Raw genomic sequence first — 27,011 nt, forward strand, 5'->3', positions numbered from 1 at the left:
GGCACAGATAACCTGTTGTCCTCCTCTATGGTCAAGAGGCTGCTTTTGCAAGGAATCCAGTGGGAGAGAGTCAATGGCCTGCTTGACTCTCCAAAGTCCTCCTGGTAAGGATCATTTCTATAATGATTCAGAAAAGAGCCAGGCAGTCTCCAAGACGTTTCAGGCTGGGACCAAATCTAGTCCTTCCTGCCTGCCTAGGATTGCTCCTTTCAAGAAGGAAACATGGTAGATTTCTGGGTGATAAGATGGGAGGAGGGAGCAAGGAGGTGCAGAAAGCAAAACAAGCCATTTTCACTGGGTTGGGGCCAGAAGCACATGAGCCCACTATGGGTTAGGACTGGTGTTGGAGTCAAGATTAAAGGGGACAAAAGCAAATGTTAGATTTAAAATAGAGCCTGGGCATCATAGTGAAACCTTGTCTCTACAAAAAAAAAAAAAAAAAAAAAAAATTTTAAATTAGCCTGGCATAGTGATATGCACCTGTAGTCCCAGCTACTCGGGAGACTGAGGCAGGAGGATCACTTGAGCCCCAGAGGTCGAGGCTGCAGAGAGCTGTGATTGTGCCCTGTCTCAAAAAAAAAAGGACAATATGGCATAATGATAATGGATAATGACAATGGATAAAATTTAAAAATGATGGGGATTCTGAAGGTAGGTTCTGCCTCTGTCTTACTGCAAGTAACTTGGGCAGGTTATTTCACATCTCTGGAGCTCAAGATTTTCATATGTAAAATGGCCTTTAGATCAAAAAAGAAAATATAGGTAACTTGGTAGGAAGTTCCTATTTTATTTTTATCTTACTTTTTAGGAGCAGAGGCTCACTCTGTTGCCCACACTGGAGTGCAGTGGAAGAATCATGGCACGCTGCAGTCTTGAGCTTCTGGGCTCAAGAGATCCTCCTGCTTCAGTCTCCCAAGTAGCTAGGACAACAGGCTTGTTTCTTGTAGATACGGGGTCTTGCTTTGTTGCCGAGGCTGCTCTCGAACTCCTGGCTTCAAGCAATCTTCCTGCCTCAGTCTCCTAAAGTATTGGGATTCCAGGCATGAGCCACCGCACCTGGCCCTCTGGAAGTTTTATTTTTAGACTAGGATTGGGGTTAAGTTTGCATCATGATGTTGAGACCTCTGAAGGAGAGCTTATTATAGTCATTCCTGAGCTCGGGTGTCCAAACTGTCTAGTTGGAGAATCTGGGAATTTTCTCTCGTTTTGATTTTCCTCTTCCACTTTTCCGTGCCAGTTGGATGTTTGAATGTTTTTATTGACCTCTGAGAGCATCCTGGTAACTGAGGGTTTACTTTGGGGGTCTTTGGAGATTAATAGAGACAGGAGACCTCACCTTTCTTTTCCATGTAGCTGTAGGGGATAGTCCCACGATCTGATGATCTGTAGCAATGGGTGGAGGAAGGCCTGTATTAGAAACAGAAGCTGGTTTTGTCATGGGAAGTCCCCTGTTTTCCACTGCTGAGGGCCCTCACCTTCCCTTTCTAAGCCCCTTTCTGTTTTTGCTATTAAAAAATACACTTTTTAAATCGCAAGTAATATATAAGTATATACTAGTTGCAAAATATTTAACCCAGAAAACTTTGTGTCCCCACTCCTATCTCATTTCCCACATATTTTGGATATTTTTTAAAGAAAAGCATAAATGGGATTTTATACTCCAATTATTCAGTGACTTTTTTTTTTCTTGAGATGGAGTCTCGCTCTGTTGCCGAGGCTGGAGTGCAGTGGTGCAATCTTGGCTCACTGCAAACTTCACTTCCCAGGTTAGATCATTCTCCTGCCTTAGCCTCCTGAGCAGCTGGGATTACAGGTGCACGCTACCACATCCAGCTAATTTTTGTGTTTTAGTAGAGACAGGGTTTCACCAGGTTGACCAGGTTTGTCTTGAACTCCTGACCTCAAGGGATCCACCTGTCTTGGCCTCCTAAAATGCTGGGATTACAGGCATAAGCCACTGTTCCCAGCCTCAGTGACTTTTAAAAAACGTAACACTCTTGCTGGGTACTCAGCTCATGCCTGTAGTCCCAGTTACTCGGGAGCCTGAAGCAGGAACTTGAGCCCAGGAATTGGAGACTAACCTGGGTAATATAGCGAGACTCTGTCTAAAATAATAATAGTAATAATAATAAAGAAGCCAGGCACAGTGTCTCACACCTGTAAACCCAACACTTTGGGAGACCAAGGCAGTAGGATCACTTGAAGTCAGGAGTTCGAGACCAGCCTGAGCAACATGGCAAGACCCTGTCTCTACAAAAAATAAAAATAAATTAGCCAGACTTGGTGGCGCATGCCTGTAGTCCCAGCTACACAGCAAGCTGAGACAGGAGGATCCCTTGAGCCCAGAATTTCAAGGCTGCAGTGAGCCATGATCATGCCACTGCACTCCAGCATGGGCTACAGAGTGAGACCTTGTCTCCAAATAGAAAAAGAAGAAAGAAAGGAAGGGAATGGGAAGAGGAAGGGAAAGAGGAAAAAGGAATGAAAGGAAGGAAGACTTAGTAACATGTCTTGGATATCTTTCCATGATACTACATATGTATGTATGCCTCTTTCTTTTTAACTGTACATAGTATTGCCTTTAGTCTTTTTTTCCCCCCTTATGTCCAGTGAAATCTAGGGTATTTATTTATTTATTTATTTATTTATTTATTTATTTATTTTTGAGACGGAGTCTTGCTATGTTGCCCAGGCTGGAGTGCAGTGGTGTGATCTCAGCTCACTGTAACCTCCACCTCCCAGGTTCAAGCAGTTCTCCTGCCTTAGCCTCCTAAGTAGCTGGGATTACAGATGCCCCCTACAAGGCCCAGCTAATTTTTGTATTTTTACTGGAGACAGGGTTTCACCATGTTGGCCAGGTTTATCTCAAACTCCTGACCTCAAGTGATCTGCCCACCTTGGCCTCCCAAAATTCTGGGATTACAGGTGTGAGCCACCATTCCTGGCTTGGAAATCTAGTTTGTTTGGTTTTTGTTGTTGTTTGTTTTTGAGACAGAGTTTCACTCTTGTTGCCCAAGCTGGAGTGCAGTGGTGCTATCTCAATTCACTGCAACTTCCGTCTCCCGGGTTCAAGTGATTCTCCTGCCTCAGCCTCCCAAGTAGCTGGGACTACAGGTGCCCACCACTATGCCTGGCTAATTTTTGTACTTTTAGCAGAGACAGGGTTTCACCATGTTGGTCAGGTTGGTCTCCAACTCCTGACCTCAGGTGATCTACCTGCCTCGGCCTTCCAAAGTGCTGGGATTACAGGTGTGAGCTATCGCGCCCAGCCGTAAATCTAGTTTTTAAGTTTCTTACACATTTCCTTATTCCTCTGCCCCTCACCACCTAGGGCTTGGAGAGAGAGGGATCTGGTTCTCATTCAGCTGGACATTGTCCTGAGACTTCTGGCCCCAGTGTAGGTTAATTCCTCATGAGCAGGAATCCTACTACTGTCCTACTGCCACTTCCCTTCTTGTTACAGGCCAAGGGTCATCCTGCCTGGAGCAGGGCAAAAGGTGACTTGCCCCTTGGAAAGAGTGGCATCTTTAATCTTCAACCTCCACACCTACCACACACACAAATCCAGAGCCACCCAGGAGGAAGTAAAAAGTGCTAGGGCCTTCTACACCTTGAAATTATATGTGGAGCATCCTGCAATAAGCATCTCTATGGCGCACAGTCATTCACACATGCTGGCCTCTCCCCCAGCTGTCTGCAAAATGAAGAGCAGAGCACAAGAGAAGATGTGAGAAAGAGTCAGGGTCGGGAAAGCCAGAAGTCCTGGCTGGCAGGGGCTGATCCTTCCTAACTAGAGAGAGGAGACAGACTTCTTGAGAGGGCAGGGAGACAGCAGGGAGAAGTGGAGGAGCCATAGCCAGGGAGCCAGCTAAGGAAGGGAAGACAAAGGAGTGGTGACACAACTACTCCATCTCTCCCTAGCCTCCTCATCTCCAGAATGATGGCACACCTGGGAGGGGCCTGACTACCTTTCAGGGGGAAAAGTAGTCATTGGGCTGGGTGCGGTGGCTCATGCCTGTCATCCCAGCACTTTGGGAGGCCAAGGCAAGCGGATCACCTGAGGGCAGGAGTTTGAGACCAGTCAGACAAACATGATGAAACCCTGTCTCTACTAAAAATACAAAAAATTCTCTGGGCATGGTGGTGCCTGCCTGTAATCCAGCTACTTGGGAGGCTGAGGCAGGAGAATCGCTTAAACCCGAAAGGCAGAGGTTGCAATGAGCTGAGATTGCACCACTGCACTCCAGCCTGGGCAACAAGAGTGAAACTCTATCTGAAGGAAAAAAAAAAAAAAAGCCATTGGAGAAGACGGGGTCCTTCCAGAGAAATTGATCAAGTCATATTACTCATCAACTGCTGGGGACTTAACAGTCACTACCATTTATTAAGCACTTACTCTAGACTGCATAGTGTGTCTACTGACACATGTGCTGAAAGCTTTGTATGTATGTCTTAAAGCCACACCACTATAACATCAGAATTATCTTCTCCATGTGTGAAATGGGGAAACAGGAGGAGAAAGTTTACAGTCCCAGAGCTAGTAATTGGCATATCCAGGATTTAAACCCAGGATAGCCTGATGCTAAAGTTCATGTCTTAGCCATTATGATTTATCACCTCCTCTCACTCCACATCAGAATACCAATTTCTTACTGGGTCTGGAAAGGAGGAGAGAAGGATCGAGAGTTTCTTCCAGGACCAAATTGACTCCTCCACAAATAGGAAGATCCCCAGAGTGTGTGCACACACCCTCCTCCTCCTTCCTTCTCCAACCCTGACTGGACAATGACATCACATGGTGGAGGCTGTTTTTTAAAAATAATCCAGGCCAGATTTACAAGAATGATGCTCAGGCAGTGTGACTGTCAAGGACCGTGGCCAAGTGACCAATAGCACACACCCAGCAGTGCTGAGAACACAGCTAGTCCCTTAGCACCTGGGGCTGACTCATGGCTGCTGTAGGACCCAATGCCAGATGCCAGGATTGCTTTCTCCCTCCATTCATTAGGGTTGTCCTATGAAACCCTCCCCAGGAACGCTTCTACCCCATCCTGGCACACCAGGAGCCTGGATACTGCATAACACAGGTTACTCATGTTTGTTTACCAAACCTTGAAGATGATAGGCAATATGCTGTTATGCTCAATGCATCATACAAATTGTTTTATTTAAAACTGAACTATTAAATTAAGTATCATAGCAACTCACTTTACAGACAAGGAAACTGAGGCTCAAAGGTTAAATAAGGGTCAGGCATGGTGGCTCACTCGCTCACTCCTGTAATCCCAGCAGTTTGGGAGACTGAGGTGGGAGGAGGATTGCTTAAGCCCGGGAGTTTGAGACCAGCCTAGGCAATATAGGGAGACCCCATCTCTACTAAAAATTATCTGGGCCTGGTGTTGTGTGCCTGTAGTCCCAGCTACTTGAGAGCCTGAGGTGGGAGGATTGTTCGAGCCCAGAAGTTGAGACTTCAGTGAGCCATGATCATGCCATTGTACTCCAGCCTGGGCAGCAGAGCAAAACCCTGTATTAAAAACGAACAAACAGGCCATGCACGGTGGCTCACGCCTGTAATCCCAACACTTTGGGAGGCCAAGGCAGGTGGATCACCTGAGATCAGGAGTTGGAGACCAGCCTGGCCAACCTGGTGAAACCCCATCTCTACTGAAAATACAAAAATTAGCTGGGCGTGATGGCACATGCCTGTAATCCCAGCTACTTGGGAGGCTGAGGCAGGAGAATCACTTGAACCTGGGAGGTGGAGGTTGCATTGAGCCAAGATAGTGCCACTGCACTCCAGACTGGGCGACAGAGCGAGACTCGGTCTCAAAAAAAAAAAAAGAGGTTGGAGCAGTGTGAAGAAGAAGAGGTGAGAACAACCCCCAGACCGACCAAAGCCCGCGTGCCTGCCATTGCATCCTGTGTCCAGCGCCTACATCCCGCCACCATCGCTGCCACCACCATGCCCAAGACAAAGGCTGAAGGGGATGCTAAAGGAGATAAAGCCAAGGTGAAGGACAAATCACAGAGAACATCTGCGAGGTTGTCTACTAAACCTGCTCCTCCAAAGCCACAGCCCAAGCCTAAAAAGGCCCCTGCAAAGAAGGGAGAGAAGGTACCCAAAGGGAAAAAGGGAAAAGGTGATGTTGACAAGGAGGGGAATAACCCTGCAGAAAATGGAGATACCAAAACAGACCAGGCACAGAGAGCTGAAGGTGCTGGAAATGCCAAGTGAAGTGTGTGCATTTTTGATAACTGTGTACTTCTGGTGATTGTACAATTTGAAATACTATTTTTTATCAAGTTTTTTAAAAATGCAGAATTTTGTTTTACTTTTTTTTTTTTAGGCTATGTTGCTAGCACACATAACACTTCATTGTTGTTTTTTGGGGAAGGGGCATATGTCACTAATAGAATGTCTCCACAGCTGGATTGATGTGGGGGAAATACGTTTCCCTTCTAGTTTTGAAAGATTTCCTCTTGGCTCTCAGAAGGAGGGATTCCCTGACTTTGACACACATGGCCACCTTGGCACAAAAGCCTTGTGCTATGGAAAAACAAATTCATTTTTATGTCCTCTTCTCCCCTTCCATCCTTCAGCATAGACTTAACTCCCTTAAGCCCAGACATCTGTTGGGACCTGACCTCTAGTCATTGGTTACCAGTGTGTCAGGCAATCTGGACTTTCCAGTGATGCCACTGAGATGGCACTTGTCAAAAGAGCAGTGGTTCCATTTCTAGATTGTGAATCTTCAGATAAATTCTGCCATTTTCATTTCACTTCCTGAAAGTCAGGTTTGGCCTACGAAAATTTGTTAAACAACATGCTAAGTGTGAAATGTCAATCCTTACTCTAAACTTTCCCTGTTCAGAGCATCAGATGAAGACTTCATTGGGTTTTATAGTGGCTTTCTGATTTTTGGTAGTCCATTGAAGGAGAAGGGAGTTTGAAAGTTGTTGTATACTGTTAACGATTGTCTGCCCATGTCCTGCCTGAAACGCCATGATTGTTTATGGAAAGTATCTTTAATAAAACTGGATACAGCTTAAAAAAAAATAAGTCAACTTGCTAGAGAGAATCGAATAGGAGAGAAAGAGGAAGATTGGCTAGAAGGGCAACCCCCAGGGCCCCTCAGGGCACAGAGGTCTTTCCTCACTCAGTACTGCCCCTCTCCTGATTATGCTTACTTTGTCTATAGACAGTACCTTTTCACATTCTTTCCTGCATGACACATTAACACATTAGATGGACAATGAAAAAAAAATACAGGCCGGGTGCAGTGGCTCACGCCTGTAATCCCAGCACTTTGGGAGGCTGAGGCGGGCGGATCACAAGGTCAGGAGATCGAGACCATCCTGGCGAACACAGTGAAACCCCGTTTCTACTAAAAATACAAAAAATTAGCCAGGTGTGGTGGTGGGTGCCTGTAATCCCAGCTACTTGAGAGGCTGAGGCAGGAGAATGGTGTGAACCCAGGAGGCAGAGGTTGCAGTGAGCCGAGATCGCGCCACTGCACTCCAGCCTGGGTGACAGAGCCAGACTTTATCTCAAAAAAAAAGAAAGAAAAAAATACATTATTTTCTGGATCATAAACAAGGATCCAACATATGTTAAGCAAACATGGCACTAATAACACATGTGTGTTTAATGTGTGATGCCTGTAATGTGAGCATAATATTACAAAAGGCAATATTTTCCTCATCTGTAAAATGGGGGTGATAATATCTGTAAGTTACAAAGTATAAAGCACTTAAAGCACAACTTGGCCCATAGTTAATACTACAGTATTCTTATTACTGCCTTAGTGCTTAAGAGCACACACTTTGGAGTCAAGTAGACCTGGGTTTGCATCCCAGTTCCATTGCTTATTTGGCTGTATCAGACTTTGTGTGACAGGGCACAGTAGCTTACGCTTGTAATCCCAGCACTTTGAGAGGCTGAAACAGGCGAATCACCTGAGGTAAGGAGTTCAACACCAGCCTGGCCAACGTGGTGAAACCCCGTCTCTACTAAAAATACAAAAAATTAGCCAGGTGTAGTGGTGCACACCTGTAATCCCAGCTACTTGGTAGGCTGAGGCAGGAGAATTGCCTGAATCTGGGAGACAGAGGTTGCGGTGAGCTGAGATAGCACCACTACGCTCCAGCTTGCACGACAGAGCGAGACTTCGTCACAAAAAAAAAAAAAGACTTTGTGCAAGTTACTTAACTCCTCTGAGCTTGTCATCTTATCTACAAAATGGGATCACTAGCATGTATCTTGCTGAGTGGTACAGATGAACTATGTAAAGCATTTGGCCCAATGCCTGGCACTACTAAGCATGCGATAAATGGAAGTTACTATCATAATGTGTAACACATATAATTATGACAGTTATATTTCCAAGATATTCTGGGATCTTTACAGTTTCATAATTTTGCTCTTTTTACCATACAACACTCCTTTTATTGAAACAAATATAGACTTTGGAGTCAGACAGCCTAGTCTGGATTTGAATTCCAGCTCTCCTTCTTACCAGCCTGGGGCTATGGAGAATGTTGTCAATTTCCCTGAGCCTCAGTGTTCTTCTCTGTAAAATGTGTATAATACCTGACTCCCAGGCATTTTGCCAGGATTACATGGGATTCCTACCCAGTGCAATGTCTAGTGATAATATAAATGCTAAAAGCTACTTGTTAAATGTATAAATAAATGTGATTTATTTTTGCTCCTTTACATACAGTATCATGGATATAATTTGTAGATGTGTGTACTGTGAATACAGTGGCCACTTCTCTTGCTCCCAAAGTGTCTCTGTAGCCTGGTGTTTCATCCTAGCCACAGAAGCGTTCAAAAGGCCATAGCATCACCAGTGTGGGACCCTGCTGATAGGGAAGAGAGAAGGGGAAGTCACAGAACCAAGGGAAACTCCCTTTTCCTGTCTGGCTAGGATTTGTTTGTCTTCTACACAGGCTGTATGTTCCCTGTTGATATGGGGGTCTGTCAAGTGTCCAGCTTTGATTGGCATCTCCAGTACGGAGGAAGTAAGGAGCTCCTTAACTTTCAGGAGGTGTTTTCCTCTGGACTTGCAGCCTAGAGTCCCAAACACATTCTCTTTCTAGCACCACTGGTGAGAGCAGAAAGCAATGGAGAAAATCCAGAATCATGATGTCAGAGCTAAAAGACCTCAGAGAAGGGAGGCGGTATAGTGGAGTGGTTCAGAGCATTGATTGGGGCAGTCAGAATAACAGCCCAAATCCTGGCCATACCACTTACCAGCTGGATGACCTGGGGCAGGTTACAGAGTCTCTCTAAACCCTCAGCTATAAAGTGGGGATAAGAATATTGCTGATTCATATGAATTCAGATGATTTGTATAAAACTCTCAGGACAGTGTCAGGCACATAGTAAATACTCAGTATTTGAAAGCTGTTACCATTTTCTCTTGTTCTGCCATTTCATTTTCACAGTTGAGGACCCTAATGGCCAGAAAGAAAGCACAGCTCATTAGCTGTCCACCCGATCAGAGCTACTTCCCAGGCAGGGCTGTGCCAAAGGCACGTCCTTAGGGATCAAGACCCTGCATTAACTGTGCTGAGAGCAAGAACCAGCAGCATCATGCTAGCTGTGGGGTTGGAGCCTTGAGGGTATGTGCAAATCAAGGCATGACTTCCACCCAAATGAGTGCCCAAAAGAGAAAGTTCCTTCCTGCTGGAATTATTTATTTTGTGATTAACAAAGACTGTGGAAGCCCTTTCTGATATTTTGGCTTAGAGGCTCAGAGTTTAAACTTGTAAGAGCCATGGACAAGGGTTTATTATGGGCCTGTTCTTACTTGCTGAATTGAATTCATTATTATGATGCCTAAGCAACTAGGGGTCAGGAGCTAAGTACCTAAGGCAGACAGCTAGGATTTGGCGATCAGAGGACAAAGTGTCCGGGAGTGGAGAGGCTTCAAAAACTGAGCCGTGTTTCCAGGCTCTGTAATGTCCAGACCTCAACTTGCTTTGGAGCCGACTTCACCTCTAAGTGTTCAGGGAGGGGTCTGGCACTTCAACAGGCCCCACCAAGTCCTGGGCAGCAGCCCCAGTTTCTGGTGACCTTCGTGCTACTTTTGGGTTGTGCTTTGCTTTGTTTTCTTGTTTGTTTCTTCATGGCAGGGTGGCCTTTCCCTGCTTCTGGGTGGGAACTGAGGGGAGGGAGGATGGTTTGCTCCCATCTCCACAGCTGTGTTTACACTTCCCTGTCAGGGACTGTCTGGGGCCCAGCCTTTCCTCAGTCTGCTGTGTCCCTTCTGAAAATTGCTATTTGATATCTCTGTGGGCATTACAAGGGAGGGGCACAACAGGCCAAGGGGTCACTATCCGAAGGGGGCTGAGGTTGGAAGACAAGAATACTAGTGCAGAGAGCTCTGTTTGAATTCTGAGAAGCATCATCTCCTTCCCTTTCTACCAGTGGCCTGAGGACCAGCAGGGGACGAAAGTACACTTAGAACTCCCAGAAGGACTAGAACACGTGACATGTCATTTCTAATCATGGGCTTGAACACAATCTTGCTTTGTGATGGGGATGTGAGTATACAGAGCAGAGCAGTCTTCCCTAAGGCTTCGCTGGGCCCAGTGGTCAAAGATGTGGCATGTTAAAGCCAAGAAGATTATGCTAAAATATAAGCAAATTAAAAAGGATTTAAGAAAATGGTCAAGTAAATAATTCTCTTCTTCTCCAGGGAGCAAGTTGAGCTGGTATTAATCAGTATACTAGGGTTGCTGGACTCTGGGCCAAGCCCAGGAGAGTAGCTGCCAAGGCAAATCAGGCATCAGGTTTCAAAAATTAAACACATAATTTTATTTTTCTGCAATAGGGAACTTTCAGAAAAAGAACCAGCCCTATTAGGCTACTCAGCACACTTTGTCCGGTTTCTTTCAGCCCCAGAGGCCTCCAATTTAAAGCAAGATGAGCAACTGGAAGCCAGGAGTGACACAGTTATTCCCTTCTACCATTAACTGCCTGGGGGTGGGGCTGGAAGGAGTGGGGCAGGGGTGATTATACTGTTTTTCAAAGGTCCAGTTGCTGACCACTTGCCAGAAGTTTTTCTACGAATTTACAGGACAAAGACCTGAAGGGTTGCAAAATAAAAAGAATTATAGAGGAAGAGCTAGCTAAAGTTTGGCTGATAATGTCTCAGGAAATGTCAGCTAAGAAAGGGTCTGGTCTCAGGAAAAACTCTCCCATCACAATAAGTAGGAACCAACTGGCAAACAAATTTTCCTCCAAGAACCTCACGCTTATTGGTGATGTGGAAAGTTGTTTTTATTATTATTGTTGTTATTACTATTGAGACAGGTTCTCATTCTGTTGCCCAAGCTGGAGTGCAGTGGTGCAATCACGGCTCACTGCAGTATTGACTTCCCAGGTTCAGGCAAAGGGAACTTAGGTTAGGCTGTAGATCAGATTCTGATCTACAGCTTTGGCATAAATCCCTTCAACTTCCTTTCCACCTCAAAATATTTTTGTAACCATACTTTGTTGTGTCAAAATGTCTTTGTATCTACTCTCTTGTTATGTGGCATCCTCTCCTAAGGCAGTGTTGTCCACTTCTGTGGCTTCAGTTACCATCAATATGTTGATGGTTTCCAGATCTCTCACTAGTCTTTCTCCTGACATTCAGATCTTCTGAACAGCTCTCCTTAGCTAAAGCCACAGTCTTTCTCCCAACAATTATTAATGTTGTGCAGTGCCTCTCAAACTTCATACCCTAGATCAATTAATCAGATTTTTGGGTGTGGGAGGCGGGCATCAGTAGTTATTAAAGCTCCTTGGCCTGGCGCGGTGGCTCACACCTGTAATCCCAGCACTTTGGGCAGGCGGATCACCTGAGGTCGGGAGTTCAAGACCAGCCTAACCAACATGGAGAAACCTCGTCTCTACTAAAAATACAAAATTAGCCAGGCGTGGTGGCGCATGCCTGTAATCCCAGCTACTCGGGCAGGCTGAGGCAGGAGAATTACTTGAACCCAGGAGGCGGAGGTTGTGTGCGGTAAACTGAGATTGCGCCATTGCACTCCAGCCTGGGCAACAAGAGTGAAACTCCATCTCAAAAAATAAAAGCTCCTCAAGCTCCCCAAGTGTGAGCCAAGTTTCAGAACCACTTATCTAGAAGGCAGCGGGAATAGAAAAGAATGCCAGTGTAAATTGCAAGTATAAAAGAATATTTTCCTTGATTTGGTAGTTAAATGGATAGGGGCAAGGGAAAAACAGCAAAGTCGAAGTTTTTATATGAAGAAAAGAACATTAAATCTGGATGGAATCCAGCAACCTGAGTTTAAGCCCTGACAGAATTATTCATCTGTGTAAGGCAAGTCTTTTAACTCCTTTATGCCAGAATAACCTGATGTATAAACTGAAGTTGCTCTACGTAATTCTTAGAGTTGTTATGAAGATTACTTGAAAAAATGAACATTACAAGCTTTTCTAATAAAACACTTTGAGACAAAATCAAAATCAAGATGGTATTATTTTGCATTTTAATTTTTAATTTTAAAAATTTATATTTTGAAATAATTTCAGATTTACTAGAGTTGCAAATATGGTAGAGTTCCTATATGTCCATCAAACTTCCTCAATTACAATGATTAAAACCAGGAATAAGATTGATAAAATACTATGAACTAATATAGAGATTTTATTCTAATTTCATCAAATTATCTCACTGGTGTTCTTTTTCTGGACCAGGATTCAATTCACACATTACATTTAGTTGTCATATCTCTTCAGTCTACCAATCTGAGATGGTTCCTCACCCCTTGTCTTTCATGATCTTGACACTTGGAGATACTGGCCAGTTATTCTGTAGATTGTCTCTCATTTTGGATTTGTCTGATGTTTCCTCATAATTCAATTCAGTTTATGCAGGCTGGGCATGGTGGCTTATGCCTGTAATCCCAGCACTTTGGGAGGCCGAGGTGGGTGGATCACCTGAGTCAGGAGTTCGAGACCAGTCTGGACAACATGATGGAATCCCATCTCTACTAAAAATACAAAATTTGCCGGGTGTAGTGGTGCATGCCTGCAAATCCAGCTACTTGGGAGGCTAAGGCGGGAGAATCGCTTGAATCCAGGAGGCAGAGGTTGCAGTGAGCCGAGATTGCACCATTGCACTCCAGCCTAGGCAACAAGAGCGAAATTCCATCTCAAAACAAACAAACAAACAAAATACAAAAAAAATCAGTTTACGCGTATTTGTCAAGAATGCCACAGAAGTGACTTTGTGCGCTTCTCATTGCATCATGTTGAGAGGGACTTGGTAATACCTCTCAGCGGGGGGCAATGGCTCATGCCTGTAATCCCAGCACTTTGGGAAATCAAGGTGGGAGGACGGCTTGAACCCTGGAGTTCAAGATCAGCCTGGGCAACACAGCAAGACCCTGTCTCCTTAAAAGGAAGAGGGAGGCCGGGAGTGGTGGCTCATGCTGGCAATCTCAGCACTTTGGGATGCTGAGGCAGGCAGATCACCTGAGGTCAGGAGTTTGACAGCAGCCTGGCCAATACAGTGAAACTCCATCTCTACTAAAAATACAAAAATTAGCCAGGCGTGGTGGCACGAGCCTGTATTCCCGGCTACTCGGGAGGCTGAGGCTGGAGAATTGCTTGAGCCCGGGAGGCAGAGGTGGTAGTGAGCCTGAGGTGGGAGAATTGCTTGAGCCCCGGAGGCAGAGGTTGTAGTGAGCCGAGATCTCGCCACTGCACTCCAGCCTTCTGTCACGCCCCACCCCTACTCCGGCAAAAAAAAAAAAAAAAAAAAAAGGAGAAGAAAACAATACCTCTCATGACTACTGATGTTAACTTTGATCTCTTTGTTAAGGTGGTGTCTCCCAGATTCTTATCTGTAAATTTGCTATTTTTTACCTTTGTAACTAGTCGTGTCTTGTGGGGATTTATTTTGATACAAGGCTACAATTTTGATTCTAAGTGACTAGAAGAACTATGGACAGAAATAGGGAGATTAGACATAAATAAAGGGCTTAGAGCCCATAGACCGGTGTCTGGGGAACTGGTAGGGGTGAAGCATCGGTATAAAGGTGCTCTGGGTTGGCTTCAAATGCTGAAGTGAGATGTGGCTTGCAACCAGCACGTGAGGATGGCGCATCCGCTGAATAGGGTCTTCAGGAAAATATTAGTGGCTCTGCGAAGGTTTCCCCAGAGCCCTTGCCCTCCCCTGCCAGCGCCGCTTTGGAAGCCGTCGGGGCGGCTGCACCCGTCAGGACTCCTCAGTGCGGGTTTTTGGCGGCAAATGACCGACGTGCGACCGCGCGATACGGGTGGGTCAATGCGCACGCGCCGACAGGAGGCGCGGGGCGGGGCGCGGCGCAGGGGTGGGGCCGCAGCGCGCATGCGTCCTAGCGGCGGGTCCCTGCGGCTCGGGATGGAGGGTGAGTGAGTAAACAAGCCTGGGCCGAGCGGTGGGGCCGGGCCTCCTCCCCTCGCCGCCCTGGGCCTGAGGGAGGGAGAGGCGGAGGGATCAGGGAATTGGAAGGAATTCGAGGGACACACTGCCTCTCTGGCCGGGGGTAGCAGGCGCCCCTTCTCATTCCGAGGGCTGGGGGAATGGGGGCGACGGGGCGAGGGAGCCCCAGGCGAGGACAGCGTCTGGGACTACGAGGGCTGTGTGCCCGGGAGGAGGAGCGGCGGGGGCGGGCTCGGGGACGGGGAATCCCGTTGGACGGCGGGGTGGGACGATGGGCGGGAGCCCCAGCGCCCAAAGGGCGCGGGTGGGCGGTGGCACCTGCGGGGGCCTTTAGCGAGGTGGACTCTGGGGACCTGGAGCTGTGCTTGTGGGGGGCTAGAGACCGGGGCTGATCTTGCGATGGCTTTCGGGGCTGTTGAGGTGGGGGTAGCAGTAAAAACAGGGCCGGGACTAGGGTAAGGTTAGTGAGTCAGGCTCCCAAGGCACAAAGTGTAAAGGAATACTGACTCAGGGTCGTGCAAATGCAGTGAGCGCCTCCTCACGTGCGTCCTGGGTGCCTCGGCCCCCTCGCCCCGGGCCTGGCCCTGAGCAAGAATCTCCTTCACTCCAGACTTTTGGTCTCACGCCAATGATCGCTCACCCCCACCATTCTCCCGAGGATCAAATGATATAAATAAAAGTGCCTCGAAGCAAAGACAAGGTGTTGCATTTGGGACATGCCTGTTAGGAAATGTGGGACAAACTTTTATTTCAATAAAAAGTGACTACTGAGGAATTGTTTCTTGAGCAGGGAAGGGAAGGGATGCCTGAAGGATGTTAGTGCCCCCAGGGAATGTGAAGGAATATGGAGGGTGAAATGTAGGGTTGTAAATGGTGTAGCCCAGGCCGATAGGAACCTGACGCTTGGCAGGGGAGGATGAAGTCAAAGAGCTCAGGCAGACTAGCAATTAGGGGTGTGCAAGGATGGCATTGAAAACGTGGGTGTCCTCCGCGTTTGCTGCCATGCTGCCCTTGAATAGAAAAATTCCCACACTCAGTGTTTTTTTAAGTTTAGGAAGCTGATATCGAAGGAGGTTTCTAGCCTGAGAGGTGCTAACCCTATTAGAGGTTTCTGTGAAAGCTTGTCTATTTTAAGTCTCGGAATCCCCAGATATGCCATTGATAAAAGAGATTACTTACATAGGAGAGAGTGTGTGTTAGGAGATAAGTACTTTAGGCTGGGCTCAGTAGCTCACATCTGAAATCCCAGCATTCGGGAGGCCCAGGCAGGAGAATAGCTTGAGCCCAGGAGTTTGGGATCAGCCCAGGCAACAATAGTGAGACCTCATCTCTACAAAAAAAAAAAAAAAAAAAAAAAACAAACTAGCCAGGTGTGGTGGGCTTCTCCTATAGTCCCAGCTCCCAGCTACTTGGGAGGCTGAAGCAGGAGTATTGCTTGAGACTGGGAGGTCAAGGTTACAATGAGCTCTGACCCTGCCACTGCACTCCAGTCTGGGTGACAGCGCGTGAGACCCTGTCTCAAGGAAAAAAAAAAAAGAAACTGGGCGCAGTGGCTCATGCCTGTAATCCCAGCACTTTGGGAGGCTGAGGTGGATGGATCATTTGAGCCCAGGAGTTTGAGACAAGCCTGGGCAACATGGTGAAACTCCATCTCTACTAAAAATACAAAAATTAACCAGGTGTGGTGGCACACGCCTGTAGTCCCAGCTACTCGGGAGGGCTGAGGCATTAGAATCGCTTGAACCTGGGAAGTGGCAGTGAGCTGAGGTGGTGCCACTGCACACCAGCCTGGACAACAGAGTGAGACTCTGTCTCAAAAAAACAAAAAAGAGGCCAGGCACAGTGGCTCAGGTCTGTAATCCCAGCACTTTGGGAGGCCGAAGCAGGCGGATCACTTGAGGTTAGGAGTTCGAGAGCAGCCTGGGCAACATGGCAAAACTCCTTCTCTACAAAAAAATATAAGAATTAGCTGAGTGTGCTGGTGGGTGCCTGTAATCCCAGCTATTCAGGGGGCTGAGGCACAAGAATCGCTTGAACCCGGGAGGTGGAGGTTGCAGTGAGCCAACATTGCATCACTGCACTCCAGCATGGGTGACAGAGCAAGATTCTGTCTCAAAAAAAAAGAAAAAAAAGGGAGAGAGAAGTATTTAAAAATGCACATACATAATAGGAGAAAGGACCATTTATAAAACTGTAATAATGCTATCATTGTCAAGGTTTATGCTTAGTGTTGTGTATCACAAACATAATGAGTCAACTCCAAAGGCAGGGATGTATGTTTTATTCAATGATGTACCCCAAACACCTAAAACAGTAACACATAGTAGACACTACTATTAAGTATAATAGTAGGTGCTCAACATATATTTGTGGAATAAATTGTGGGGAAATTTCTGGCATTGGGAGTCAGGTGATCTGGATGCTAGTGTTGTCAGTAACTGGCAGAGTACTTGTATGTCAATCGTGGAACTTGATGCTAAGGCCCAGCTTAAAATTCCTTAAAGTGTAAATGACTTCTTCATTAGTGCCCTCTGAAACAGCACTAGAGGCCGGGCTTGATGGCTCACACCTATAATCCCAGCACTTTGGGAGGATGAGGCTGGTGGATCACCCGAGGTTGGGAGTTCAAAACCAGCCTGGCCAATATATGGTGAAACCCCATCTCTACTAAAAATACAAAAAATTAGTCAGGCGTGGTAGCGGACACCTATAATCTTAGCTCTTGGGAGACTGAGGTGGGAGAATCGCTTGAACTCGGGAGTGTGAGGTTACAGTGAGATCACACCACTGCACTCCAACCTGGGCATGAAAGAGTGAGACTCCGTCTCAGGAAAAAAAAAAAAGAGAGACAACACTAGAATGAGGCTGGAACTAAAAATGAAATTTTACTCCCAAGGAGACATTTGGGAGAAGGGAAAGATGAGAAAAATGTGGTCGGGCTTATTACTTATATATTTGCCTTTGAATTATACCTTCAAACAACCGATTTCAGTCTAGACATGTGGCTCACGCCTGTAATCCCCGTACTTTTGGAGGCTGAGGTGGGCAGATCACTTGAGTTCAGGAGTTTGAGACCAGCCTGGGCAACATGACAAAACTCTGTCTCTACAAAAACATTACAAAAATTAGCTGGGCCTAGTGGTGTGGGCCTGTAGTCTCAGCTACTCAGGAGGCTGAGTAGGGAGGATTGCTTGAACCTGGGAGGCAGAGGTTGCAGTGAGCCGAGATCAAGCCACTGCATTCCAGTCTGGGCAACAGAGCAAGACCCTGTCTCAAAATCAAAACAAAATAAGAAACGGATTCAGAATATTAATTTTGTCTATTTTTAATTCCTAGGATCTGAAACCTGGCTTCCTTACTCTATAGGCAACAGTTCCTTCCCTTTGATTTGCTCTTTATATGAAACATGTAACAATTCATGTCATTAAGTATATCTTTTTCTGGTCTTGGACTAAGTTTAAAAAGTTTCACTTTGGGTCCCCCACACTGTGGCTCACGTGTATAATCCCATCTCTTTGGGAGGAGGCCGAGGATCGATCTCTTGAAGCCAGGAGTTTGGGACCAGCCTGTCCAACACGGTGAAACCCCATTTCTACAATTAGCTGGGCCTGGTGGCACACACCTGTCATCCCAGCTACTTGGGAGGCTGAGGAATGAGAATCCCTTGAACCTGGGAGGCGGAGGTTGCAGTGAGCGGAGATGGCGCCACTGTACTCTAGCCTGGGCGACAGAGGGAGACCCTGTCTCAAAAAAAGTTTCCACTTTGTTCACTAGTAGCATCCCAGAAAAGATTTGAGGTAGCAACACTAAAAACACACTAATTCCATTTCTACATAGAATAAAATAAAGAGAAAAGAGAGAACAATGTGTGGAGAAAAGTGAAGATAATTAGATAAGTTGGGATTGAGGGGAAGGGTTAAAAGTTAAAAAAAAGAAAAATTGTGCTTCTCCATTCTGGAAAGTCCCTCGCTTTTCGTTTGTTTGTTTTCTGTCCAAACTGTGTACATATTAGATTCTTTCCTACTCTTTAGTCTATCGGTCAGTCATCAGTTGGGACTTGAGTACACTACACCCTAAAGTCATGAGTTACTTAATGGGTAGTTGGAGTTCAGTATCTTTAGTGTGTTTTATTCTCTAACTCACCTACCCTACTAATTTGATTCAAAATAGATGAAAAAGTCTTATTTTTATTGGACGGTATGAGCAGTCACTAAATGCAGTACAGTATTAAACTTTGGACTGACATAGTACAGAATCAGTCAAGATAGTGCTCTGACCTGTTAGGAGATTTATTTTACTCTTCCAAGTCAGCGTTCTGGCTGGGCACAGTGGCTCGCGTCTGTAATCTCAACACTTTGGGAGGCTGAGGCAGGGGGATTGCTTCAAGTCAGGAGTTCAAGGCCTGTCTGGGAAACACTGTAAGATCTTGTAGGCCGAAGTCGGGCGCAGTGGCTCACGCTTGTAATCCCAGCACTTTGGGAGGCCGAGGCGGGTGGATCACAAGGTCAGGAGATCGAGACCACGCTGAAACCCTGTCTCTACTAAAAATACAAAAATTAGCAGGGGCAGAGGTTGCAGTGAGCCGTTATTGCACCAATGCACTCCAGCCTGGTGACAGAATGAGACTCTGTCTCAAAAACAAACAAAGAAAAATAGGCCGGGCACGGTGGCTCACGCCTGTAATCCCAGCACTTTGGGAGGCGGAGATGAGTGGATCATGAGGTCAGGAGATCGAGACCATCCTGGCTAGCACAGTGAAACCCCGTCTCTACTAAAAATACAAAAAAATTAGCTGGGTGTGGTGGCGGGCGCCTGTGGTCCCAGCTACTCTGGAGGCTGAGGCGGGAGAATGGAGTGAACCCAGGAGGCGGAGCTTGCAGTGAGCCAAGATCGTGCCACTGCACTCCAGCCTGGGCAGCAGAGCGAGGTTCCGTCTCAAATAAATAAATAAATAAATAAATAAAAATAAAAATCTATAGTGCCATCTGCCTCCAAAGTCTTACTTAGCCTTGCTGGTTAATAAAATTATTATTTAAGAGAAAGGAGCAAAGACACTGAATTTGCCCCTGAGACAAAGAAGCTATTTCTGCAAAGGGACACCTTATGTAAATGAAAAAATTTAATAGTTTGGAACTTTTGTATTCTGATCTCAGTCTCTCTAAGTTTAAGAACATTGTTCCTTAAATTTTTTTTTTTTTTTTTGAGACGGAGTCTCACTTTGTCACCCAGGCTGGAGTGCAGTGGAGCCATCTCAGCTCACTGCAAGCTCTGTCTCCTGGGTTCACGCCATTCTTCTGCCTCAGCCTCCTGAGTAGCTGGGACTACAGGCACCCACCACCATGCCCAGCTAATTTTTTATATTTTTAGTAGAGACGGGGTTTCACCATGTTAGCCAGGATGGTCTCGATCTCCTGACCTCGTGATCTGCCCTCCTCAGCCTCCCAAAGTGCTGGGATTACAGTCATGAGCCACGGCGCCCTGCTGTTCCTTAAATTTTTTATTGCTGTACAATTTCAGTAATGTTTTCCCATTTCCACCTAGTGACAGACTACATTCTGGTTTTAGCCTTTGCAGCAAATTGAGATCCAGCTTTCTGGGGAAAGATTCCCACATTTTTATAGCCTTCTTTTCCTGTAGAGATATGACACGTAAATAAAGTGGTTCGTATTTCCAATGATTAATCTTTTTAAAAAATAAACTCTTATTTTTTAGAATAGTTTGTTTGTTTTTTAAGAAAGAAAAAAAAAGAATAGTTTGTTTGTTTTTGGTTTGTTCGAAACAGGATCTCACTCTGTCACCCAGGCTGGAGTGCAGTGGCGCAGTCACAGCTTGCTCCTGCAGCCTTGATTGTGCAGCCTCAATCTGTCTTCTCACCCCAGCCTCCCTGGTAGCTGGGACTAGAAGCACACGCCGCCATGCCCAACTAATTTTTGGTTTTTTTTTTTTGTAGAGATAGGATCTTACCATGTTGTTCAGGCTGGTCTCGAACAACTGGGCCCAAGAGATCCACCTGCCTCAGCCTCTGAAAGTGTTGGGATTTCAGGCATGAGTCACCACGCCTGCCCTAGAATAGTTTTAGATTTATTTTTAAAATTGTAGGCTGGGCACGGTGGCTCACACCTGTAATCCCAGCACTTTGGGAGGCTGAGGCGGGTGGATCACCTGACGTCAGGAGTTCAAGACCAGCCTAGGTAACATGGCGAAACCCCGTCTCTACTAAAAATACAAAAATTAGCTTGGCACGGTGGCATGTGCCTGTAATCCCAGCTACTTGGAAGGCTGAGGCAGGGGAATCGCTTGAGCCCAGAAGGTGGAGGTTGCAGTGAGCCGAGATTGTGCCATTACACTCCAGCCTGGGCGACAGAGTGAGACTCTGGCTCAAAAAAAAAAAAAAAAAAAAAAAAATTGTAAAGCTAGTGTAGGGAGTTCCTGTAAATCCACATCCAGTTTCCACTATTAATAACGTCTTATATTAGTATACATGTAACATTTGTTACAGCTAATGAGCCACTATTGATTATATTATTATACTTATTCATTCCAAATTTACTTGAGTTAAAAAAAAAAAAAACAGGTGGAATTGCCTGAAGATTTTTAATAGTAAATGTCTAGAAAATACTGACTTGACCAAGACTTATTTTTTTAAGTCAGCTTTATTAAGGTAAAAATTTACATACAATAAATCCACCCACTTTATATAGTTCAGTGAGTTTTCATAAAAGTATATAGTCATGTAACCATCACCACCACTGAAGTCTAGGACATTTCATCATCCCAGGAAAGCTCCCTTGTGTTCCTTCCTATTTAATCTCTTACCCCACCTCAGCCCCTGGCAACCAGTGATCTGCTTTCTGTCACTAGTTTTGCCCTTTCTAGATTTATTCTAGTAGAATACTTTTTTTTTTTTTAAATAGAGACAGGGTCTCCCTATGTTGCCCAGGCTGGTCTCGAACTCCTGGGCTCAAGGGATCGTCCTGCCTCAGCCTCCCAAAGTGTTGGGATTACAGATGTGAAGCCACGGCAACTGGCCAGTAGAACATCTTAAGTGGAACCATGTGCAGTTACTTGTGTCTTTTTTTTTTCACTTAGCATAGTGCTTTTATTTTATTTTATTAGTATTAGTATTGAGACAGATTATTAGTATTATTAGTATTACTATTATTAGTATTAGTATTAGTATTGAGACAGAGTCTTGCTCTGTTACCCAGGCTGGAGCGCAGTGGCACGTTCTCAGATCACTGCAGTCTCCACCTCCCTGCAATCTCTGCCCCACTAGGTTCAAGCGATTCTCCTGCCTCAGCCTCCAAGCAGCTGTGATTACAGGTGCACGCCACCATGCCCGGCTAATTTTGGAATTTTTGTAGAGATGGGGCTTGACCATGTTAGCCAGGCTGGTCTCGAACTCCTGACCTCAAGTGATCTGCCTGCCTCGGCCTCCCAAAGTGCTGGGATTACAGGCGTGAGCCACTGCGCTCGACCAGCATAGTCTTTTAATGGTTTTGAGATGTGGTGTGAATGTATAGAAACTATTCATGGCTTTTTATTGCTGAGTAGTATTCTATTGCGTGTGTGTGTGTGTTTGTGTGTATACATATATCTAAGAAAGATGAGAGGCTGGGCGCCGTGGCTCAGGCCTGTAATCCCAGCACTTTAGGAGGCTGAGATGGGTGGATCACCTGAGGTCAGAAGTTCGAGACCAGCCTGGCCAACATGGTGAAACCTCGTCTCTACTTAAAATACAAAAAATTAGCTGGGTGTGGTGGTACGCACCTGTAATCCCAGGTACTCAGGAGGCTGAGCCAGGAGAATCGCTTGAACCCGGGAGGTGGAGGTTGCAGTGAGTCGAGATTGCACCATTGCACTCCCCAGACTGGGGGATAAGAGCGAGACTTCATCTCAAAAAAAAAAAAAAAAAAAAAAAAAAAAGAAAGATGAGAATACTGTTTGAAACAGACAGATATGATTAAAGTAAACACCTGAAACACAGCCATAGGACGAGTTTTCACAGCAGCTGGACCCTAACTAACAATTATCATATCAAAGTTAAAAAAAAAAAGTGAACAAATAAAAAACTTAGCATTTACCAGAACAGGCAGATTTGGTGAGATGGATTCATTCATGTTGGGCAAAGGAATTTTTTTTATAGATAAATATATATATATATACACACACACACACACGCACACACAACATTTTGTATCCATTAGCAAATCCATTGATATGTGTGTTGTTTTCACTTTTGGCAATTATAAATAAATATGAACATTTGTGTACAGATCTTTGTGGGGACATACGTTTTCAATTCTCTTGGATAAATAATTAGAAATTGTATGCCAGGTTCTGTGGTAAGTATATATTCAGCTTTAGTTTTGAAAAACTGGCAAACTGTCTTCCACAGTGGCTATACCACTTTGAATTCCTACCAGCAGTGTATGAGGATTCCAGTTGCTTCACATCCTTACCAACAAGTGGTATTATCAGTCTTTTTTTATTTTAGCCATGGTAATGGTGTTTAATAGTATCTCATTGTAATTTTCATCTGCATTTTCCTAATGACTAATGATATGGAGCAACTTTTTGTGTGCTCATTTGCCATTCCTGTATCTTTTCTGGTGAAATAACTGTTCAAATTTCTACTCACTATTTTTTTTATTTTTGAAATGGAGTCTTGCTCTGTGTCCCAGGCTAGAGTGCAGTGGCACGATTTCAGCTAACTGCAAACTCCACCTCCTGGGTTTAAGCAATTCTCCTGCCTCAGCTTCCTGAGTAGCTGGGATTGCAGACACACGCCACCATGCCTGGCTAATTTTTGTATTTTTAGTAGAGACAGGGTTTCACAGTGTTGGTCAGGCTGGTCTCGAACTCTTGACCTTGTAATCTACCTGCCTTGGCCTCCCAAAGTGCTGGGATTAGAGGTGTGAGCCACCGCATCTGGCCTTCTACTCACTTTTTATCGGTGATTTATCTTATTATTGAGCTATAGGACTTGCTTATATAAATAATTATTTTTTAATTTCTTGATCAAAATAGCATATGTTTTGGAGTTTATCTTCAATGTGTAGATGAACATAATGAAAGGCTCTTAAGTACTAGCTAAGTACCTACCTGGAATATAAGTGCTGTTTTGCATGTGTAAGTAACTAAAGAATAGATCTAGTAGAAATATAAAGTATTTTTTGTGTGCCACTCCCTTTGCCCAACATGAATTAATCCATCTCTCCAAATCTGCCTGTTCTAGTGAATGCTAAGTTTTTTATTTGTTCACTTTTGTTTAACTTTGATAGGATAATTGTTGGTTAGGGTCCAGCTGCTGTGAAAACTCATCTTATGGCTGTGTTTCAGGTGTTTATTTTAATCATATCTGTCTGTTTCAAACAGTATTCTCATCTTTCTTAGACACTTTGTGAGGACTGACCAACTGCCAAATAAACTTTTAGAGACATTGAAGACCCATTGAAAAGCCACGTAAGATAAATATTCGCTTATGGACACATGAGAGTCAAATATCACTCTAATTGTAAAAGGTGGAAGTGTGGCTTACTTTATATTGTAATTCGTTAAATCTTAATGGCATTTTCATGTATATGTGTGTATTCCTCTGGCCAAATAAAATGGTTGAGTAAAATTAGAAATGGTGCCATTAATTATTGGATTATGATGATATATTTACTGTCATCTCTTGACAGACTATAGGAGATCACATTTTAGCTATAGCTCTTTTCTTTAATTAAAAACAAATGTATTCTTTATTTTTTTATGAGACAGAGTCTCACTCTGTCACCCAAGCTGGAGTTGGCAAGATCTTGGCTCAATGAAGTGAGTCCGTGCTTCCCAGGTTCAAGCAATTCTCTTGCCTCAGCCTCCCAAGTAGGTGTGTGCCAACATGGCTTGCTAAATTTTGTATTTTTAGTAGAGTCAGGGTTTCACCATGTTGGCCAGGCTGGTCTCGAACTCCTGGCCTCAAGTGATCCACCCGCCTCAGCCTCTCAAAGTGTTGGGATTACAGGCGTGAGCCACCGCAGCCAGCCAGACAAGACAGCAGCTGTAGATTATCTTCCATTCCATTACTTAATCTTCTTTTTTCTTTTCTTTCCCTCCTTGCCTTTCTGTTTCCCTCCCTGCCTTTCTGTTTCCCTCCCTCCCTTCTTCCTTTCTTCTTTTCTTTTCTCTTCTTTTTTTGAGACCAAGTCTCACTCTGTCACCCAGGCTGGAGTGCAGTGGCACGATCTCAGCTCATTGCAACCTCTGCCTCCCAGGTTCAAGTGATTCTCCTGCTTCAGCCTCCCAAGTAGCTGGAATTACAGGCATCCACCATCACACCTGGCTAATTTTTGTATTTTTAGTAGAGACGGTGTTTCACCATGTTGGCCAGGCTGGTTTCGAACTCCTGACCTCATGTGATCCGCCTACCTCGGCCTCCCAAAGTGCTGGGATTACAGGTGTGAGCCACTGCGCCCGGCCCTTCCTTCTTTCTTTCCTTACTTTTTTTTTTTTTTTGACAAGGCCTCACTCTGTCACCCAGGCTGGAGTATAGTGGCACGATCATGGCTCACTGCAGCCTCTATCTCCCCATGCTCAGGTGATTCTCCCAACTCAGCCTCCTGAGTAGCTGGGACTGACTGCAGGCACAGGCTACCAAGCCCGGGTAATTTTTGTAATTTTTTTTGTAGAGACTGGGTTTTGGCATGTTGCCCCAGCTGGAAATCTTCATTTTCAAATACATGGAGAAACCTAAGCTCACTATTTCAAAAAGCAAAATAGGAAAAAAGGAAAATGAATGCCATAAAGGAACGAAAGAGGGATTGCAATTTAAAACCATTATTTTGGCCGGGTGCGGTGGCTCATGCCTGTAATACTAGCACTTTGGGAGGCTGAGGCGGGCGGATCACTTGAGGCCAGGAGTTTCAGACCACACTGGCCAACATGGTGAAACCTTGTGTCTACTAAAAATACAAAAATTGGCCGGGCATGGTGATCTAATGTCAGCTACTCAGGAGACTAAGGCACGAGAATCGTTTGAACCTGGGAAGTGGAGGCTGCAGTGAACTGAGATCGTGCCACTATACTCCAGCTTGGGTGACACAGCGAGACTCCGTCTCAAAAAAAAAATCCATGTGTGTGAGATATTATAATCATGAGCTTATTGTGGTATATGTGTGGTAATGGGTTAAATTTTGCTGTTTTCTTGTCCATGCTGATGACTTTTTTGTCTTTTTTTTGAGATGGAGTCTCACTCTGTCACCAGGCTGGAGTGCAGTGGCGCTGTCTCGGTTCACTGCAACCTCCACCTCCTGGGTTCAATCAATTCTCCTGCCTCAGCCTCCCAAGTAACTGGGAATACAGGCACCCACCACCATGCCTAGCTAATTTTTTGTATTTTCAGTAGAGACGAGGTTTCACTATGCTGGCCAGGCTGGTCTCAATCTCTTGACCTCATGATCCGCCTGCCTCAACCTTCCAAAGTGCTGAGATTACAGATGTCAGCCGCCCGGCCTTTTTTTTTTTTTTTTTTTGAGATGGAGTCTCGCTCTGTCACCCAGGCTGGAGTGCACTGGTGCGATCTCGGCTCACCGTAAGCTCCACCTCCCGGGTTCACACCTTTCTCCTGCCTCAGCCTCCCCAGTAGCTGGGACCACAGGCGTCTGCCACCATGCCGGGCTAATTTTTTGTAGTTTTAGAAGAGACGGGGTTTCACCATGTTAGCCAGGATGGTCTGGATCTCCTGACCTCGTGATCTGCCCGCCTTGGCCTCCCAAAGTGCTGGCTGAGATGACAGGCATGAGCACCCAGATTTTTTTTTTTTTTTTTTTTTTTTTTGAGACAGTTTTGCTCTTGTTGCCCAAGCTGAAGTACAGTGGCGCAATCTCGGCTCACTGCAACCTCCGCCTCCCAGGTTCAAGTGATTCTCCTGCCTCAGCCTTCCAAGTAGCTGGGACTACAGGCATGCACCACCACACCTGGCTAATTTCTTCTTTTTTTTTTTTTGAGACAGAATCTCGCTCTGTCACCCAGGCTGGAGAGCAGTGGCATGATCTCGGCTCACTCTAGCCTCTGCCTCCCAGGTTCAAGCGATTCTCTTGCCTCAGCCTCCCAAGTAGCTGGGATTACAAACATGCACCACCATGCCCACTAATTTTTGTATTTTTAGCAGAGACAGGGTTTCATCATGTTGGCCCGGCTGGTCTTGAACTTCTGACCTCAGATGATCCACCTGCCTCAGCCTCCCAAAGTGCTGCGATTCCAGGTGTGAGCCACCGTGCCTCTACTAAATTTTTGTATTTAGTAGAGACAGGGTTTCACGATGTTAGTCAGGATGGTCTCGAACTCCTGACCTCAGGTGATCCACCCGCCTTGGCCTCCGAAAGTGTTGGGATTACAGGCATGAGCCACCGCGCCCACACGATTTCTTTTTTTTTTGGAGATACAGACTATTGTTCTGTTGCCCAGGCTGGATTTCAGTGGCACAATCATAGTTCACTGTAGTCTTGAACTCCTGGGCTCATGTGATTCTCCTACCTCAGCTGGGACTACAAGCATCTGCCACTATAGCCAGTTTATTTTCTATTA

General features: G+C 45.4%; 1 protein-coding gene and 1 pseudogene across 6 annotated transcripts in view; both read left to right on the forward strand.

Annotated features, from left to right (window-relative positions):
* The first annotated feature begins 229 nt into the window (after nt 1-229).
* Nucleotides 230-8,847, forward strand: LOC103243391 (non-histone chromosomal protein HMG-17 pseudogene; annotated as a pseudogene).
* Nucleotides 8,848-14,357: 5,510 nt separating this feature from the next.
* EZH1 (enhancer of zeste 1 polycomb repressive complex 2 subunit) overlaps nt 14,358-27,011 on the forward strand; it is a 48,003-nt gene continuing 35,349 nt past the window's right edge. For all 6 annotated transcript variants that reach the window (XM_008012606.3, XM_008012603.3, XM_037993161.2 and 3 more), the window contains exon 1: nt 14,358-14,409. The gene's annotated coding sequence lies outside the window, so the exon portion shown is untranslated. The remainder of the gene's footprint in view (nt 14,410-27,011) is intronic.

This window comes from Chlorocebus sabaeus, chromosome 16 (assembly GCF_047675955.1).
Source record: "Chlorocebus sabaeus isolate Y175 chromosome 16, mChlSab1.0.hap1, whole genome shotgun sequence".
NCBI lineage: Eukaryota > Metazoa > Chordata > Mammalia > Primates > Cercopithecidae > Chlorocebus > Chlorocebus sabaeus.